This window comes from Mauremys reevesii, linkage group 12 (assembly GCF_016161935.1).
Source record: "Mauremys reevesii isolate NIE-2019 linkage group 12, ASM1616193v1, whole genome shotgun sequence".
Classification (NCBI taxonomy): domain Eukaryota; kingdom Metazoa; phylum Chordata; order Testudines; family Geoemydidae; genus Mauremys; species Mauremys reevesii.
The window spans coordinates 20,258,387-20,274,148 of NC_052634.1; positions in this window are offsets into that span (position 1 = coordinate 20,258,387).

Here is a 15,762-nt window from a genome sequence, read left to right on the forward strand (position 1 = left end):
TTTAGTTGCTTGACAACCTTGAAGGGCCCTTCCCAGGCAGCCTGGAGTTTGTTTTTCCTCACGGGGATGAGAACCATCACTTGATCCCCAGTGGCAAAGGCGCGGGCCCACACCGTGCGGTCGTACCAGGCCTTCTGCTTCCTCTGGGCTCGGACCAGATTGTCCATGGGCAGGCCCATGAACTCGGCAAGTCTTTCCCGTCAGGATGCGGCCTTCCCCTCCCATTCGTCTCGCATCAGGTCCAGGGGCCTCCTTACCCACCTTCCATATAGCAGTTTGAAAGGCGAAACCCAGCAGATTCCTGGGGTACCTCCATTAATGCAAACAGCAGGTGAGGTAGGTACTTGTCCCAGTCCTGTGGGTGCTGGTTCATAAATGTTTTTAGCATCATCTTTAGCGTCCCGTTGAACCTTTCCACCAGCCCATTGGACTGGTGGTGATACGCTGAGGCCCAGTTGTGCCGGACCCCACATTTCTCCCACAGGGACTGGAGCAGGGTCGACATGAAGTTGGAGCCCTGGTCCGTTAAGACTTCCTTGGGGAACCCCACCCGGCTGAAAATCGTCAGCAGCGCCTCTGGCACGGTATCTGCTTCAATAGAGGACAAGGCCACCGCCTCGGGTAGGGAGTGGCGAAATCTACCACCACCAGGAGGTATTTCTTCTCTGACCAGGTTGCCTTGCTGAGAGGTCCATGGCCACCTTCTGGAAAGGTTCTTCTATGATGGGCAAAGGCCTCAGAGCTGCTTTCCCTTGTCCCGGGCCTTCCCCACCCGCTGGCAGGGGTCACAGGATTGTCAATACTGTCGAACATGGGTAAAGAACCCAGGCTAGTAAAAGTTCTGTAGCAGCCTCTGCCTGGTACGCCAGATTCCCTGGTGCCCGGCGAGGGGGATGTCATGGGCCGGGTACAGTAGCTTCTGGCAAAACTTTTGGGGAACCACCAGATGCCTCCTGATCCCCCATGACTCCACTTCCCCGGGGGTGTCCATTCTCGGTACAGGAACCCCTTCTCCCACCGGAACCTCTCCTTGCAACCTCTCCTCATGGTCTGTCCCCCACTGAGGTCGGCCAGGTCCCCTGGCTTCCGCAAGGAGGGATCTTTCTGCAACTCAGCCTGGAACTCAGCAGCTGGGACAGGGATGGGGACCTGCTCTCTCAACCTCTCTGGGCCGTGTCTCTGGGCGTTCCCTCCCCACCAGGTTAGGGTCCTGCGCCTCGGGCAGAGTACCTTCCCCGTTGTCAGAGCGCAGTGTCCTGCGTCGACTCTGACTAAGGGTCACGAACCAGGGCACCCCGGGCGTTGCTTGGCCAGCCCTCGAGGTCGCCCCCCATTAACACCTCCGTGGGCAAATGGGGGTGTACCCCCACGTCCTTGGCGCCCTCCTTGGCCCCCCACTTCAGGTGTACCCTTGCCACAGGCACCTTGAATGGGGTGCCGCTCACACCCCTCACGGTCAGGTAGGTGTTGGGCACCATCCGATCTGGGGCCACCACCCCGGGCCGGGCCAGCATCACCTCTGCGCCCGTGTCCCAGTACCCAGTGACCTTCCTCCCATCTACCTCCAGGGAAACAAGGTACTCTTTCCGGAGGGGTAGCCCCGTACACCACACTGTAAACCCAAAACTCGGAGCCTGGAGCATCCAGCCCCTCAGAGGAGCTGACCTGGGGCCCTCGTCCCTCCTTTGCAGGTGGCGTGTGGCCAGCCCCCGCTTTCCTGCGAACGCTGCCCCTCATCCGACTCGGTCTCTACCAAGTTAAACCGGTGTGGGGGTCGGTCTGCTCAGTCTGTCTTTGAGCCTGGGGCACTGGGACCAGATGTGGCCCCCTCTGGCCAGATTGATAGCAGCTCATGTCCCGTTGGTTCCCTCGAGTCGGGGGGTTGTCCCTGACGCTGGGCGTTCCCCTTGGGAGGGGGGGTTCTCCCTATTCCCCCTTTGGGAGGTCCCAGGATGACTCTCTCGCTTCATCGTGGCGAGCCTGTTCCGTTGGGACTCCTCCCTGCCATCCACGACCGGCTCTTCACAAAGTCATCAGCCAGCCGCCCTGCATGTCGTGGGTTCTCTGGCTTTTGGTCCCTCAACCACAGCCTCAGGTCGGATGGGCACCCCTCATACAGTTGCTCCAGTACCAGCAGTTTAATCACGTCTCCCTTCGTCTGTGCCCCGCGGATGGCTAGTTGCAGATATGAGACCTCTTGGGTTTTATACTGACTCCGGAACCTCTCCCGGTACATCTCGGGAGTCAGCCCAAACTCGCGCAGCAGGGCCTGTTTGAACAGTTCATAGTCCCCTGCCTCCGCCTGTGATGGAGTAGGGGCTGTCTGTGTGGGAGATGGGTGTCTGTGTGGGAGATGGGAGAGCCAGGAGGATTTTAGGTGAGGGACAAGTATTCAGCCTGTAACATGAGCTAGGCAGGGGGGAGGGGAGGTCAACACCGCTGCCCGGGGAGCTAGACAAAGGAAAAGGAGCTGAGTGGAGAGGGTTGGGTCAGTTTTCGGTTTGGGGCTGGGGGGGTGGGATTTCAGGGGGATCTTATGCTGGAATCCAAACACCCTGAACCCCCAGAAAGGCCAGATTGAGGGGTCCTGGCTCTGAACACGAGCCCCGCTGTATCCTGTGTTCCTGTTGTCCAATAAACCCTCTGTTTCACTGGCTGGCTGAGAGTCACTGTGAGTCCCAGGAAGAGGGGTGAAGGGCCGGACTCCCCCACACGCCCCTTTCATTCGGCTGTGCACGTCCACGGCTGTGGAGTCCCATATGTGGTGAGAAATGGGATCCTGTCTGCAGGGTCAACCCTTTGCAGCTCGCTGGGCCAGGAAGCCCTTAGCAAAGCTTTTTGTAGGCTTGGGTCCCTCGTCACTCACCGTAGCCGGGGCCTCGCTGCTCCTCAGCCGGGCCAGTTCCAGCTCATGCTGGCGCTTGTTCCCCTCGTGTTTACGCTGGTTCTCCCGCTCCTTCAGTGTTTGCCTCCTTAACTCGAGCGCCTCCCTGTCATATTCCAACCGCATCCGTTCCAGGGACGGGGAGCTCTGCCGGGACGATCCCCTGCTGGCCGCCGGGCTCAGGGTGCCCTCAGTATTCACTGGGTTTCCCCCAACCCCTGCCCTAGGTATAGGTGGGAAGGGTCTCGGGGTGTCCTCGGCTGCAGTCTGGCCCCTCCCAGCCATGTCAGTCCTGGGGCCCACACTGCATCTGCTGGGCGGCTTCCCTCTGGGACAGGGCTCGATTCACCCAAGGGATCCTTCTCCTCCAGCTGGGCAATTAGCTGGTCTTTGGTGTACCTCCCAATGCGCAGCCCCCTCTGCCGGCATAGCTCCACCTGGTCTTTCTTAAGGTGCTTAGCATACATCTTCCTGCGGGCCACTCACTTCGATTGGCGGCTAAACTTTGCAACCTATCGGCATGTAGAATTGCATGTGTGTTTGACATTTTTATCACCTATTTAGAAAACTATTTAAACTCAATTGAAAGAAGTCATTTTAGGTGTCTGCATTGCTTTTTTCTCTTTACAAGTTTTACAGTTTGTTGAAAAGCAAAATAGCTGCGTTTGTGCGCACTGTTTCTGCCTGCATGGGGCAAGCACTCAAATGTAAACATGAATTCAACTTCTGCATATATTGACGCAGCTGTAGGATGACCTGTTTCTTCAAGCAGAACTGTATTTTGATGTATTGTCAAATAAAGTAATCAGATTGTTGAGATTATTAAGAGAGAAAAAAATCTTAGTTATGTAGCACTGCAAATAATTGCCAGGAAAACAGATGTAGAATTTTTTTGGTGAGACGCTTTTGTACTACCATCGAAAATAAGCACTTAGGTCTGGTGTACACTAAAAAGTTAGGCTGATGAAGCTGTTTTCTGTCGACCTAGATGACACATAAGTGTCTCTCTCACTGATGCACGCACGCCATTACAGCAGCACAGTAACACCACCGCCCCAAGCGGCGTTGACCCATGGTCAATGTACCCAGGTCAATGCAGCACAAGTGTAGCTGCTGCATTACCTTTGTCAGCCCTTACAATCCTCCAGCAGCTGTCCTCCAGTGCCTGACACTGACAGCTCTAGTCAAAATGCAAACTCCATTGTCCAGGGAACACAGAGACCAGAATGCCCCCTGCCTCGTTAAAGTGCCACAACTATTTTTCTCGACTGTCTCCCTAGCATTTCTCCACTTCTGTGTGCAACTGCCTAGCCGAAGATGCTCGCCACGTGCACTCCAGCTTGGAGTAAACAGGAGATCGTGGATCTCCTGGGCCTCTGGGAAGAAGAGGCTGTGCCACAGAAACGTGGACAGCTCTGAGCAGATTGGGAAGCAGGAGATAGAGAGGCGACAGGAACTAGCAGCAGTGCCATGTCAAAGGACCACAAGAATCTAGGAAAACACTCAATGTTAGAACTACACTTGCAGAGCATTTAGTCATAGTTGCATAGATTCTAGGGCTGGTAGGGACTTCCAGAGGTCATCCAGTCCAGTCCCCTGCCCTCGTGGCAGGCCCAAATACTGTCTTCACCATCCCTGATAGACATTTATTTAAACTACTCTTAAATATTTCCAGCGCTGGAGATTCCACAACCTACCTAGGCAGTTTATTCTACTGTTTAACCACCCGGACAGTTAAGAAGGTATTTCTAATGTCCAACCTAAACCTCCCTTGCTGCAGTTTAAGCCCATTGCGTCTCGATATAGCCTTATTAGAGGCTAAGGTGAAGAAATTTTCTCCTGTGTATATACATGCGTGTACATATAAATAGCCTGTTATTAGTCCTAGCAGTAGCTGAAACCAGTCACTGTAGTAATATAACATGGCGTACAAGTGAAATGCATTTATAACACCTCATCTATTTATGACCTCTATTTTGAATTACTAGGATCTCTGCAACCTTCTGGCAAAGAGGAACTACAGCTAAAGAAACTTCTGTCCAACGCTGTGGAAGTTAAAAAGGTTTCTCTCTTCTTAGTGGCGGCATCTGACTTGCTGGATCCCAAATCTGTCACTCAGAACTCCGAACCACTGTTATCATTTTCTGAAAAATCCACAGTGCTCGGGTCATGCGAGAAATGTGATTGGGCTATTCTTGTTATGAAATGGAAGATGGGCTCAACGATTTTTCTGGCGGTAGTTGTATATTTAATAATCGGAGCTGCTGTCTTCAAAGCCCTGGAGCAGCCACATGAACCTGTCCAAAGAGCCACCACTGTGATTCAGAAGCAGACGTTTGTAGCGGAGCCTTCCTGTGTGAATGCATCGGAGCTCGATGAAGTAATGCAGGTCATTCATACAAAAACTTAACTTGTTCCTATGTTTTAGAAGGATGAATAATGGGACAGCGTTGTATCAACATTTGAGCTGCAAATGTAGCCAGACGGCTAACTTCAGACAGAACGGTTGGCAATAGCATTTTTAAACGAGGCTTCAGCTGAAAAGTCATTGCTAATTTTTTGTATGTTCCCTGTGCGTTATAGCCAACTTTCAAACTGAATGCTCCGGTGCCAATTAAATGACTATTCATTAGCAATCTGTATAACATAGTAGTTCACAAAGGAATTGGGGTATTGATTAAGCAGAGTGTGGTCAACTATGGGAAACCGGGGCTGCGGGGCTCTGGCCGGGACAGTGTGTCCGCTGAGCTCCGGCCGAGCCCCTCAACGCCGCCCTCCCGCAACCCCGGCTGGAGCTCTTGAACCATGCGGTCCCGCTTAGCCAGCCGAGGGGAGACCCGCAAGCCCGCAGGCCCAATCTCTCCGCCGGAGTCCCGGGGCCCAGACACCACGTCCAGAGCCCCGCAACCACTTGATCCCGCTCCCCCCGGCCGGAGCGCCGCATCCCCGCGGCCGTCTCCCCCGGCCAGAACCTCGCAACCTCAGAGCTCCCAGACAGAGCCCCGCAACACCGCGGTCCTGCTCTCCCGGCAGGAGCCCTGCAAGCCCGCGGTCCGACTCTCCCGCCCAAGCGCAGAAACCCCGCAGCCCCACTCTCTTCACTCACAGCCCCGCAAACCTGCAGCTCTACTCGCTGGACCGGAGCCCCGCAAAATCGCGATCCCGCCGGCAACCCCACACCCCCGCTCTTCTGGCAGGAGCCCGCAATCAGTTTCCGTTTGGGAAAACAGCGAAATTGAGAAATACAGTGCGGATTATTCGTAGTCATGAATTTCTCCTGGTACCATCCTAAAATTGATATCAAGAAGCACTGCTGTCAATTTGACAAGAGTTACATATGAGAAATGTATTCAGGTTCATTGCTAGGCACAGCTTTCTCTGAGAATCGTCTCTCACAAGCCAATAGCAGCCCCTGCTGGACATTTGGTAGAGATTCCTTTCGTGAACATTGCTAAACATGAGCCAGTCATTGCAGCTCACTGAAAGGTACGAATTTCTCTTTGAAATATCCACAAAATAGCATTCGGTTGCTCTGTTAAGCCCTTTGTTAGAGCTCCTTCCGTAAAAAAAGCAAAACATGACCCTTTTCGCTGCGAGCGAGGAAAGTCTAATGGAATCGTCCTCCTTCTGCAATTCTGATACAATGCTGAGAATTTGGCAGTTCTACGTTGTGAAAGCAGCGAAACATGAGAAATTCACTGCGGATTATTGGGAAGCAAGAATTCCTCCTGCTCCCATCCGAAAATTGCTATTCGGATGCACAGCTAGCAACTTGACCGAGCTACGCTGTGAAAACAGCGATACCAGAGCAATTCATTTGAAATCACTCGTAGGCATGAATGTCTCCTGGAAACAAGCTAAAAATGCTATTCGGTTCCACTGCTGGCTAATTGGAAGAGCTCCGTTTGTGAAAATTCCTAAACAGGAGAGGTTCAGTGCAAACAACTGCTAGGCAACACTTTCTCCTAGACCCATCTTACAAATGGTATTCCGATGCACTGCTGGCAATTTGGCAGAGCTCCGTTTGGGAAAACAGCGAAATGTGAGAAATTCATTGCGGATTATTGGTAGTCATAAATTTCTCCTGGTACCAGCCTAAAATTGATATCAAGCTGCACTGCTGTCAATTTGACAGAGGTACGATTTCAACGAAGGTTTCAAAGCAGCTAAACATGAGAAAGAATTCCACACCATTGGAAAGCAAGTATTCCTCCTGTTCCCATCCTAAACTTGCTATTCGGATGCACAGCAAGAACATGACCGAGATTCGCTGTGAATACAGCTACACATGAGCAAGTCATTCCAAATAACTCGTAGGCACGAATTTCTGCTGGAACAACCCTAAAAATGCTATTCGATTACACGCCTGCCCATTTGGCAGAGATCCGTTTGTGAAAATAGCTAAACTTCAGAAATTCAGTCAAAATGTAAGCTAGGCACGTGAAAAAAGCTAATGAAGACTTATTAAGCCCACATCAGTGCTAGACACGACTTTCTCCTTGAACCAACCTCCAATTGCTATTCGAAAGCACTGGTGACTATTTGGCAGAGTTCCTTTCGTGAAAATTGCTAAAAAGGAGACTTTCAATGCAAAGCACTGCCAGGCAACACTTTCTCCTGGAACCATTTTACAAAAGCTACTCGGGTGCATTGCTGGCCATAAGACTAATCTGCGTGTGTGAAAATGGAAAATATGAGAAATTCGAATCATAGTGCAGCTACAGACAAGAGCAATGTTTAGCTACAAGGGAATCCCAGTCCATTTGAAATGTACGCTGTTTCAGAAAAGGAACATAGGAGACCCTGAGAAATTATGAGAAATTCGTTCAGGATCATTGCTAGGCACCTATTTATCTGAGAATCGTCTTTCACAAGCCAATAGCATCCCCTGCTGGACATTTTGTAGAGATTCCTTTCGTGAATATTGCTAAACGTGAGCCAGACATTGCAGCTCACTGATAGGTACGAATATCCACAAAATAGCATTCGGTTGCACTGTTAGAGCTCCTTCAGTGAATATAGCAAAACATGACGCTTTTCGCTGCGAGCGAGGAAAGTCTAATGTAATCGTCCTCCTTCTGCAATTCTGATACACTGCTGAGAATTTGGCAGTTATACGTTGTGAAAACAGCGATACATGAGAAATTCACTGCGGATTATTAGGAAGCACGAATTCCTCCTGCTCCCATCCTAAAATTGCTATTCGGATGCACAGCTAGCAACTTGACCGAGCTACGCTGTGAAAACAGCTATACCAGAGCAATTTATTTGAAATCACACGTAGGCATGAATTTCTCCTGGAAACACGCTAAAAATACTATTCGGTTCACTGCTGGCTATTTGGAAGAGCTCCGTTTGTGAAAATTCCTAAAAAGGAGACGTTCAGTGCAAACAACTGCTAGGCAACACTTTCTCCTAGACCCATCTTACAAATGCTATTCCGATGCATTGCTGGCAATTTGGCAGAGCTCCGTTTGGGAAAACAGCGAAATGTGAGAAATTCATTGCGGATTATTGGTAGTCATGAATTTCTCCTGGTACCATCCTAAAATTGATATCAAGCTGCACTGCTGTCAATTTGACAGATGTACGATTTGAAACTCTCACGACAGAGAGAGTTTTTCCTAGAAACCAGCAGAGGGTGCTGTTGCCTTGTCAAGGTTCTTTCCTTGAGGCTTTTGAAAAAGCTCCGGTGAAGTAGTTTATTTTTCAAGAGCGCTATGCTAAATGGACTAGAAAAATGTCACGAAATGAGCTGCCCGGAGAGCGGGCGCGTACGGACAGTCGCGCGCCGGCCAGAGGAGCGTGGATTCCGCTCCCTCGGTGGGTCCGCGGGGTCCAGAACATAGAAAAGACTTTACAAAAGAGGTGATCCATTCTAATTCTGTCCGAAGTAACAGAGCAGGCTACTATAGCGAATCATTGAAATAGTCACTGCCACACATGGACTTCTTGTCCTCAGGCGCTCTCTGAACTCTTCCCGGCTACGTTCTCAGCCATAGTCTATTTTGGTGGCAAAACCCTCTTAGTTGTCTCTCTTCAGAAACACATCTATTTCGTGCATCTCCACAATAAATGTCGCAGAGACCCTCTTCTCGGGCTGTCCCACATTAGTAAGACTTCACCATAGGCGACAGGTACAGTATTGTCTCGATCTCCGGGACCAAGCTCCGCAACCCCTTTCTCCCTCTCCTCCGGCTGTAGCTCCACATCCCCGCGGCCCTCTCCCGCAGCCAGAACCTCGCAACCCCAGAGCTCCCAGTCAGAGGCTCACAACCCCGCAGACCCCTCTCTGGCCGGAACCCCGGAACCCCGCAGCACCGCTCTCCCGGCAGGAGCCCCGTAAGTCCGCAGCCCTGCTCTCCCGACCAGAGCCCCGCAACACCGCGTCCCGCTACCCAGGCTGGAGCCCCGCAACCCAGCAGACCCGTTCTCCCGGCCGGATCTCCGCAACCCCTTGGTCCCGCATCTGCGGCCGGACCTCCGCATCCCCGCGATCCCGCTGTCCCGGCCGAGCGCGGCAAGTCCCGCGGCTGCATTTCCCAGACCGGAGCACGGCAACCCCGCAGCCCGGCTATCCCGGCCAGAGCCCTGCCACCCCGTAGTCCCGCTCACCCGGAGGGAGACCGCAACTCCCCAGACCTACTCGCCGCCGAAGCCCCGGGGCACCGACACGCTGGACAGAGCCCCGCCAACCCGGACAGAGCCCGGCTAACGCAGACCGAGCCCCGCAACACTGGGTCCTGCTCTCCCGGCAGGAGCCCTGCAACCCCGCGGTCCCACTCCCCAGACCAAGTGCAGCAACCACGCAATCCACTCAGAGACACACAACCCATCAGCACCACTCGCCCGACCGGAGCCCCGCAAAATCGCGATCCCCCGGCAACCCCGCTCCCTCGCTCTTCTGGCAGGAGCCCGCAACCATGGAGCCCCGCTCTCCTGGCAGCAGCCCCGCAACTCCTTGGTCCCGCTCCCCCGGCCGGAGCTCCGCATCCCAGCGATCCGGCTGTCCCAGCTGAGCGCGGCAAGTCCCGCGGATCCGCTCCCACGGCCAGAACCCCGCAAGCCCGCGGTCCCGCTCCCGCCAGAACCACGCAACTCCGCAGGCCCACCCTCCTCGCTGGAGCCCCAGGGCCCCGACACCCCAGCCAGATCCCGTCACCCTGTGGTCCCGCTCTCCCGGCAGGAGCCCCACAACTCCGGCGCCCCGGTGCCCGGACACCCCAGAGAGAGCCCCGCTACCCCGGACAGAGCCCCCCCAAACCCCGCGGTCCTGCTCTCCCGGCATCACCACTGCTAGGGCTCCGCAACACTTGTGACAAAGGTGGACTCTTCCTACTGGGGTCTGTGAATGCTGTGTTGGTGCCTCAGTGTCCCCTCTGCAGTTCTTAAGTATCTAGCAAAGCAAGAGGCCAGTGCACCTAAATGCCCGACACTCTGTCTCCTAGCAACTGCTGGCCTGGGCCCCTCCTCTGCAAAGGTGCCAACTGAAGGTGTTGGAGACAAAGAGATCAGGTGACCTCCTGGCCGGGGAAAGGGGCTGAGCAGAGAGGAGGGACTGGAGGGAGTTGGGGAGACTGGAGCTGGCTCGGGGAGGAAGGGTAGGACAGACAGGGCTCTGATCTCGCAATGGGGCTGTGGGGCTCCTGGGGCCCCAAGATGGGCCTAACAGCAGGGATCTGGTTCTCTGTGCCTGCAAGACCTGTGTTGCACTGTGTTCCTGGCATCTGAATAAACCACCTGCTTTACTGGCTGCGCCCGTGTCCCAATACCCAGTGACCTTCCTCACATCTACGTCCAGGGGAACAAGGCACTCTATCCAGAGGGGCAGCCCCGTGCCCATCCTGTAAACCCAAACTTCGGAGCCTGGAGCATCCAGCCCCCAAAGAGGAACTGACCTGGGGCCCTCCTCCCTCCTTCCCAGGTGGAACGCTGCCAGCCCCCCTTTCCTGGAAATGTTGCCCCTTATCCGACTGGGTCTTTACCCAGTCAAACCTCTGCAGGTTGGGTCTGCTCGGTCTGTCCCTGAGAGTCCTGGTAAATCGCAGGAAGCTGGGGGTGCAGGACACTGACTCCCCCACACTCCGTGACAGCTGGTGGCAGGGGCGGAATGTACTGCACCCCGTGGACGGCGCTTCCTGCAGTAAGTGACTAGGGAGCAGTAAAACGAAGGGGCGATTTCAGGAGGCAATTAACCCCGGGAGCGTGTGACCAGCGCAAAGGACTTTGCAGTAACAGGGTCCCAGGGGGGATTGCAGGAGCAGTCCCAGGGGCGGAGGGCTCTGCAGCACGACCCTGGCCGAGAGGGAGTGACCTGAAGAAGGGCTGGTGCACGAGGGGTCTCCCTGGAACCGGTGGGAAGCTGAGAGCACACGCCGGCGAGTGGCCAGCAGGAAGATACATGCTAAGCACCTTAAGAAAGACCTGGTGGAGCTGTGCAGGCAAAGGGAGCTGCGCATTGGGAGGTCCACCAAAGACCAGCTAATTGCCCAGCTGGAGGAGAAGGGTCGCTTGGGTGAACCGAGCCCTGTCCCAGAGGGAAGCCGCCCAACAGATACAGTGTGGGCCGCGGGGCCTGACATGGCTGGGAGGGGCCAGACTGCTGCCGAGGACACCCCGAGACCCTGCCCACCTATACCTAGGGGAGGGGTTGGCGGAAGCCCAGCACCCTGAGCCCGGCGGCCAGCAGGGGATCGTCCTGGCAGAGCTCCCCGTCCCTGGAACAGATGCGGTTGGAATATGACAGAGGAGTTGAGGAGGCAAGAACTGAAGGAGCGGGAGAACCAGCATAAACACGAGGAGAACCAGCGCCAGCATGAGCTGGAACTGGCCCGGCTGAGGAGCAGCGGGGCCCCGGCTACGGTGAGCGAGGTGGGACCCAAGCCTACAAAAATCTCTGCTAAAGGCTTCCTGGCCCAGCGTAAGGAGCGGGAGGACATAGATACCTTCCTGACGGCCTTTGGGAATACCTGCGAGCTGCACAGGGTTGACCCTGCAGACAGGATCCCGTTTCTAACCCCCTTATTGGACTCCACAGCCGTGGCAGTGTACAGCTGAATGAAAGGGGTGGAGTCAGGGGACTATGAACTGTTCAAACAGGCCCTGCTCCACGAGTTTGAGCTGACTCCTGCGATGTACAGGAAGAGGTTCCGGAACAACATAAAACCCGTGAGGTCCCATACCTACAACTGGTCAACCGGGCGAAGGGGTATGCCCACAAGTGAACAGCTGGGGCCCAAACTAAAGAGGACATGCTTGACCTATACATACTGGAGCACCTGTATGAGCAGTGCCCGTCTGACCTGAGGCTGTGGTTGATGGACCAAGAGCCTGAGAACCCACAGCACGCAGGCCAGCTGGTCGACCAATTTGTGGACAGTCGGGCAGGGAATAGCAGGGAGAAGTCTCGAAGGAGCAGGCCTGCCTCAACGCAGTGAGAAAATCACCATGGGACCTCCCAGCAGGGGCCTATGGAGAACCCCCACCAAAGGGGAACATCCGTCAGGTCCATCCGACCCACTCGAGGGGACCCACGAGACATGGGCTGCTATCAATGTGGCCAACGAGGCCACATATGGGCCCAATGCCCCAAGCTCAGGGACAGACCGAGCAGACTCAACCCACAGAGGGTTGACTGGGTAAAGACCCAGTCGGATGAGAGGCAACATTCCCAGGAAAGGGGGGCTGGCAGCGTTCCACCTGGGAAGGAGGGAGGAGGGCCCCAGGTCAGCTCCTCTGGGGGGCTGGATGCTCCAGGCTCCGAGTTTTGGGTTTACAGGGTGGGCACGGGGCTGCCCCTCCGGAGAGAGTGCCTTGTTCCCCTGGAGGTAGATGGGCTGAAGGTCACTGGGTACTGGGACACGGGCGCAGAGGTGACGCTGGCGCGGCCCGGGGTGGTGGCCCCAGATTGGATGGTGCCCAACACCTACCTGCCCCTGAGGGGTGTGAGCGGGACCCCATTCAAGGTTCCCGTGGTGAGGGTACACCTGAAGTGGGGGGCCAAGGAGGGCCCCAAGGATGTGGGGGTACACCCACATTTGCCCACAGAGGTGTTAATGGGGGGGGGACCTCGAGGACTGGCCAGGTGTGAAGGAGCAGGGGCTGTCTGTGTGCTTGGTAGGCAGAGACAGGTATGCAGCTGTAACATGAGCCTGGCCTGGGGGAGGGGAGGTCTCACCTCTGGCTGGAGGTAGACAAAAGGGAACGGGGGAGTGGAGGCATTCCTCGGTTTTGGGAGCTGGGAGGTGGTTTTCAGGGGATCCTAGGCTGGGATCCAAGCACCCTGAACTCCCAGAAAGGCCAGATCGAGGGGTCCTGGCTCTGCACACAAGCTGGGCTGTATCCTGTGTTCCGGTTGTTCAATAAACCTTCTGTTTTACTGGCTGGCTGAGAGTCACTGTGAGTTCAGGAAGAGGGGTGCAGGGCCGGACTCCCCCACACTCCGTGACAACTGGTGGCAGCGGTGGGATCGGCGGCACACCGTGGACGGCGCTTCCTGCAGTAAGTGACTGGGGAGCAGTAAAACGAAGGGGCGATTAACCCCTGGGCGAGTGTGGCCAGAGAGCAGGACTTTGCAGTAACAGGGTCCCCCGGGGGATCACAGCGAGCGATCCCAGGGGCGGAGGAGTCTGCAGCTCGACCCTGGCAGAGAGGTGGTGACCTCAAGGACTGGCACACTAGGGGTCCCCCTGGAACCCGTGGGGAGCGGCGAGCACCCCGGCCTGCGAGTGGCCAGCAGGAAGATGTATGCCCAGAAGCGCAAGTGCGAGCTGGTGGAGCTGTGCAAGCAGGGGGGGCTGCGCCATGGGAAGCTCACCAAGGCCCAGCTGATTGCCCGGCTGGAGGAGAGAGATCGCAGGAATGAACCGGTCCCTGTCTCTGAGGGAAGCAGCCAGGCAGATGCAGCGCAGGCACCAGTGTCTGTACCCGCTGGGAGTGGCCAGTCGGCGGATGAGGGCTCCTCGAGACCCCCCACCCCTAGGCCTAGGGGGAGGGGGAGGAGGAGCCCAGCTACGGAGGGCACCGTGACCCCCCCGGCCAGCAGGGGATCGTCCCGGCGACGCTCACCCCCCAGCCGGGGATCATCCCGGCGACGCTCGGCCTCCGTGGAGCACAGGCGGCTGGACTTGGAGAGGGAGGTCAAACTGAGGGAGATGGAGATGGAGGACCGGCAGAAGCAGCGTGAATTCGAGCTGGCCATGGCCCAGCTGAACCACAGTAAGGCCCCGGCTGCGGTGAGTGAGGGGGACCCAAGCCTACAAAGAGCTTTGATAAGAACTTCCTGGCCCCGCGTAAGGAGGGGGAGGACATAGACACCTTCCTGACGGCCTTTGAGAATGCCTGTGAGCTGCACCAGGTTGACCCTGCAGACAGGATCCGGTGCCTCACCCCCTTACTGGACTCCACCGCCGTGGAGGTGTACAGCCGAATGAGAGGGGAGGAGGCGCGGGACTACAACCTGTTCAAAGAGGCCCTGCTCTGCGAGTTTGGGCTGACCCCGGAGATGTACCGGAAGAGGTTCCGGGGTCAACGTAAGACCCGGGAGGGCACATACCTGCAACTGGTCAACCGGGCGCAGGGGTACGCCCGCAAGTGGACGGCTGGGGCCCAAACTAGAGAGGACCTGCTTGACCTAGTTGTACTGGAGCACCTGTATGAGCAGTGCCCATCCAACCTGAAGCAGTGGCTGATGGACCAGAAGCCGGAGAACCCGCAGCATGCAGGCCGGCTGGCCGACCAATACATGGACAGTCGGGCGGGGGATGGCAGGGAGGAGTCTCGAGGGAGCAGGCCTGCCTCAACGCAGAGAGAGAGTCACCACGGGACCTCCCAACGGGGCCCTTTGGAGAATCCCCACAAAAGGGGAACGTCCAGCGTCAGGTCCACCCGACCCCCGCGAGGGGACCCACGAGACATGGGCTGCTTTCACTGTGGCCAACAAGGCCACATACGGGCCCAGTGCCCCAAGCTCAGAGACAGACCAAGCAGACCCAACCCGCAGAGGGTTGACTGGGTAAAGACCCAATCGGAGGAGGGGCAACATGCCCAAGGGAGGGGGGCTGGCAGCGTCCCACCTGGGAAGGAGGGAGGAGGGCCCCCGGTCAGCGCCTCTGGGGGGCTGGATGCTCCGGTCCCAAGGGGCTGCTACAGGGTGGCCACGGGGCTGCCCCTCCGTAGAGAGTGCCTTGTTCCCCTGGAGGTGGATGGGAAGAAGGTCACTGGGTACTGGGACACAGGCGCAGAGGTGACGCTGGCCCGGCCCGAGGTGGTGGGCCGAAATCGGATGGTGCCTGATACCTACCTGTCCCTGATGGGCGTGAGCGGGACCCCATTCAAGGTGCCTGTGGCGAGGGTGCACCTGAAGTGGGGGGTCAAGGAGGGCCCCAAGGATGTGGGAGTGCACCCCCATTTGCCCACAGAGGTGCTAATGGGGGGGGACCTCGAGACCTGGCCCGGCAATACCCGGGGTACCCTGGTCGTGACCCGTAGTCAGAGTCGGCGCAGGGCTCTGCACCCTGACAACAGGGAAAGTACTCTGCCCGAGTGCCTGGCGGGGAGGGAACGCCCAGAGACACGACCCAGAGAGGCTGCGACCTCAGACCCAGCCGGTGAGAGAGAGCAGGTCCCCATCCCTGTCCCAGCTGCTGAGTTCCAGGCCGAGGTGCAGAAGGATCCCTCCTTGCAGAAGCCCAGGGACCGGGCTGACCTCAATGCAGCACAGACCATGAGGAGAGGTTGCAAGGAGAGGTTCCTGTGGGAGAAGGGGTTCCTGTACTGGAATGGGCTCCCGGGAGGTGGAGGCATGGGGATTAGGAGGCAGCTGGTGGTTCCCAGAAGTTTCACCACAAGCTGCTGTACCTGGCCCATGACATCCCTCG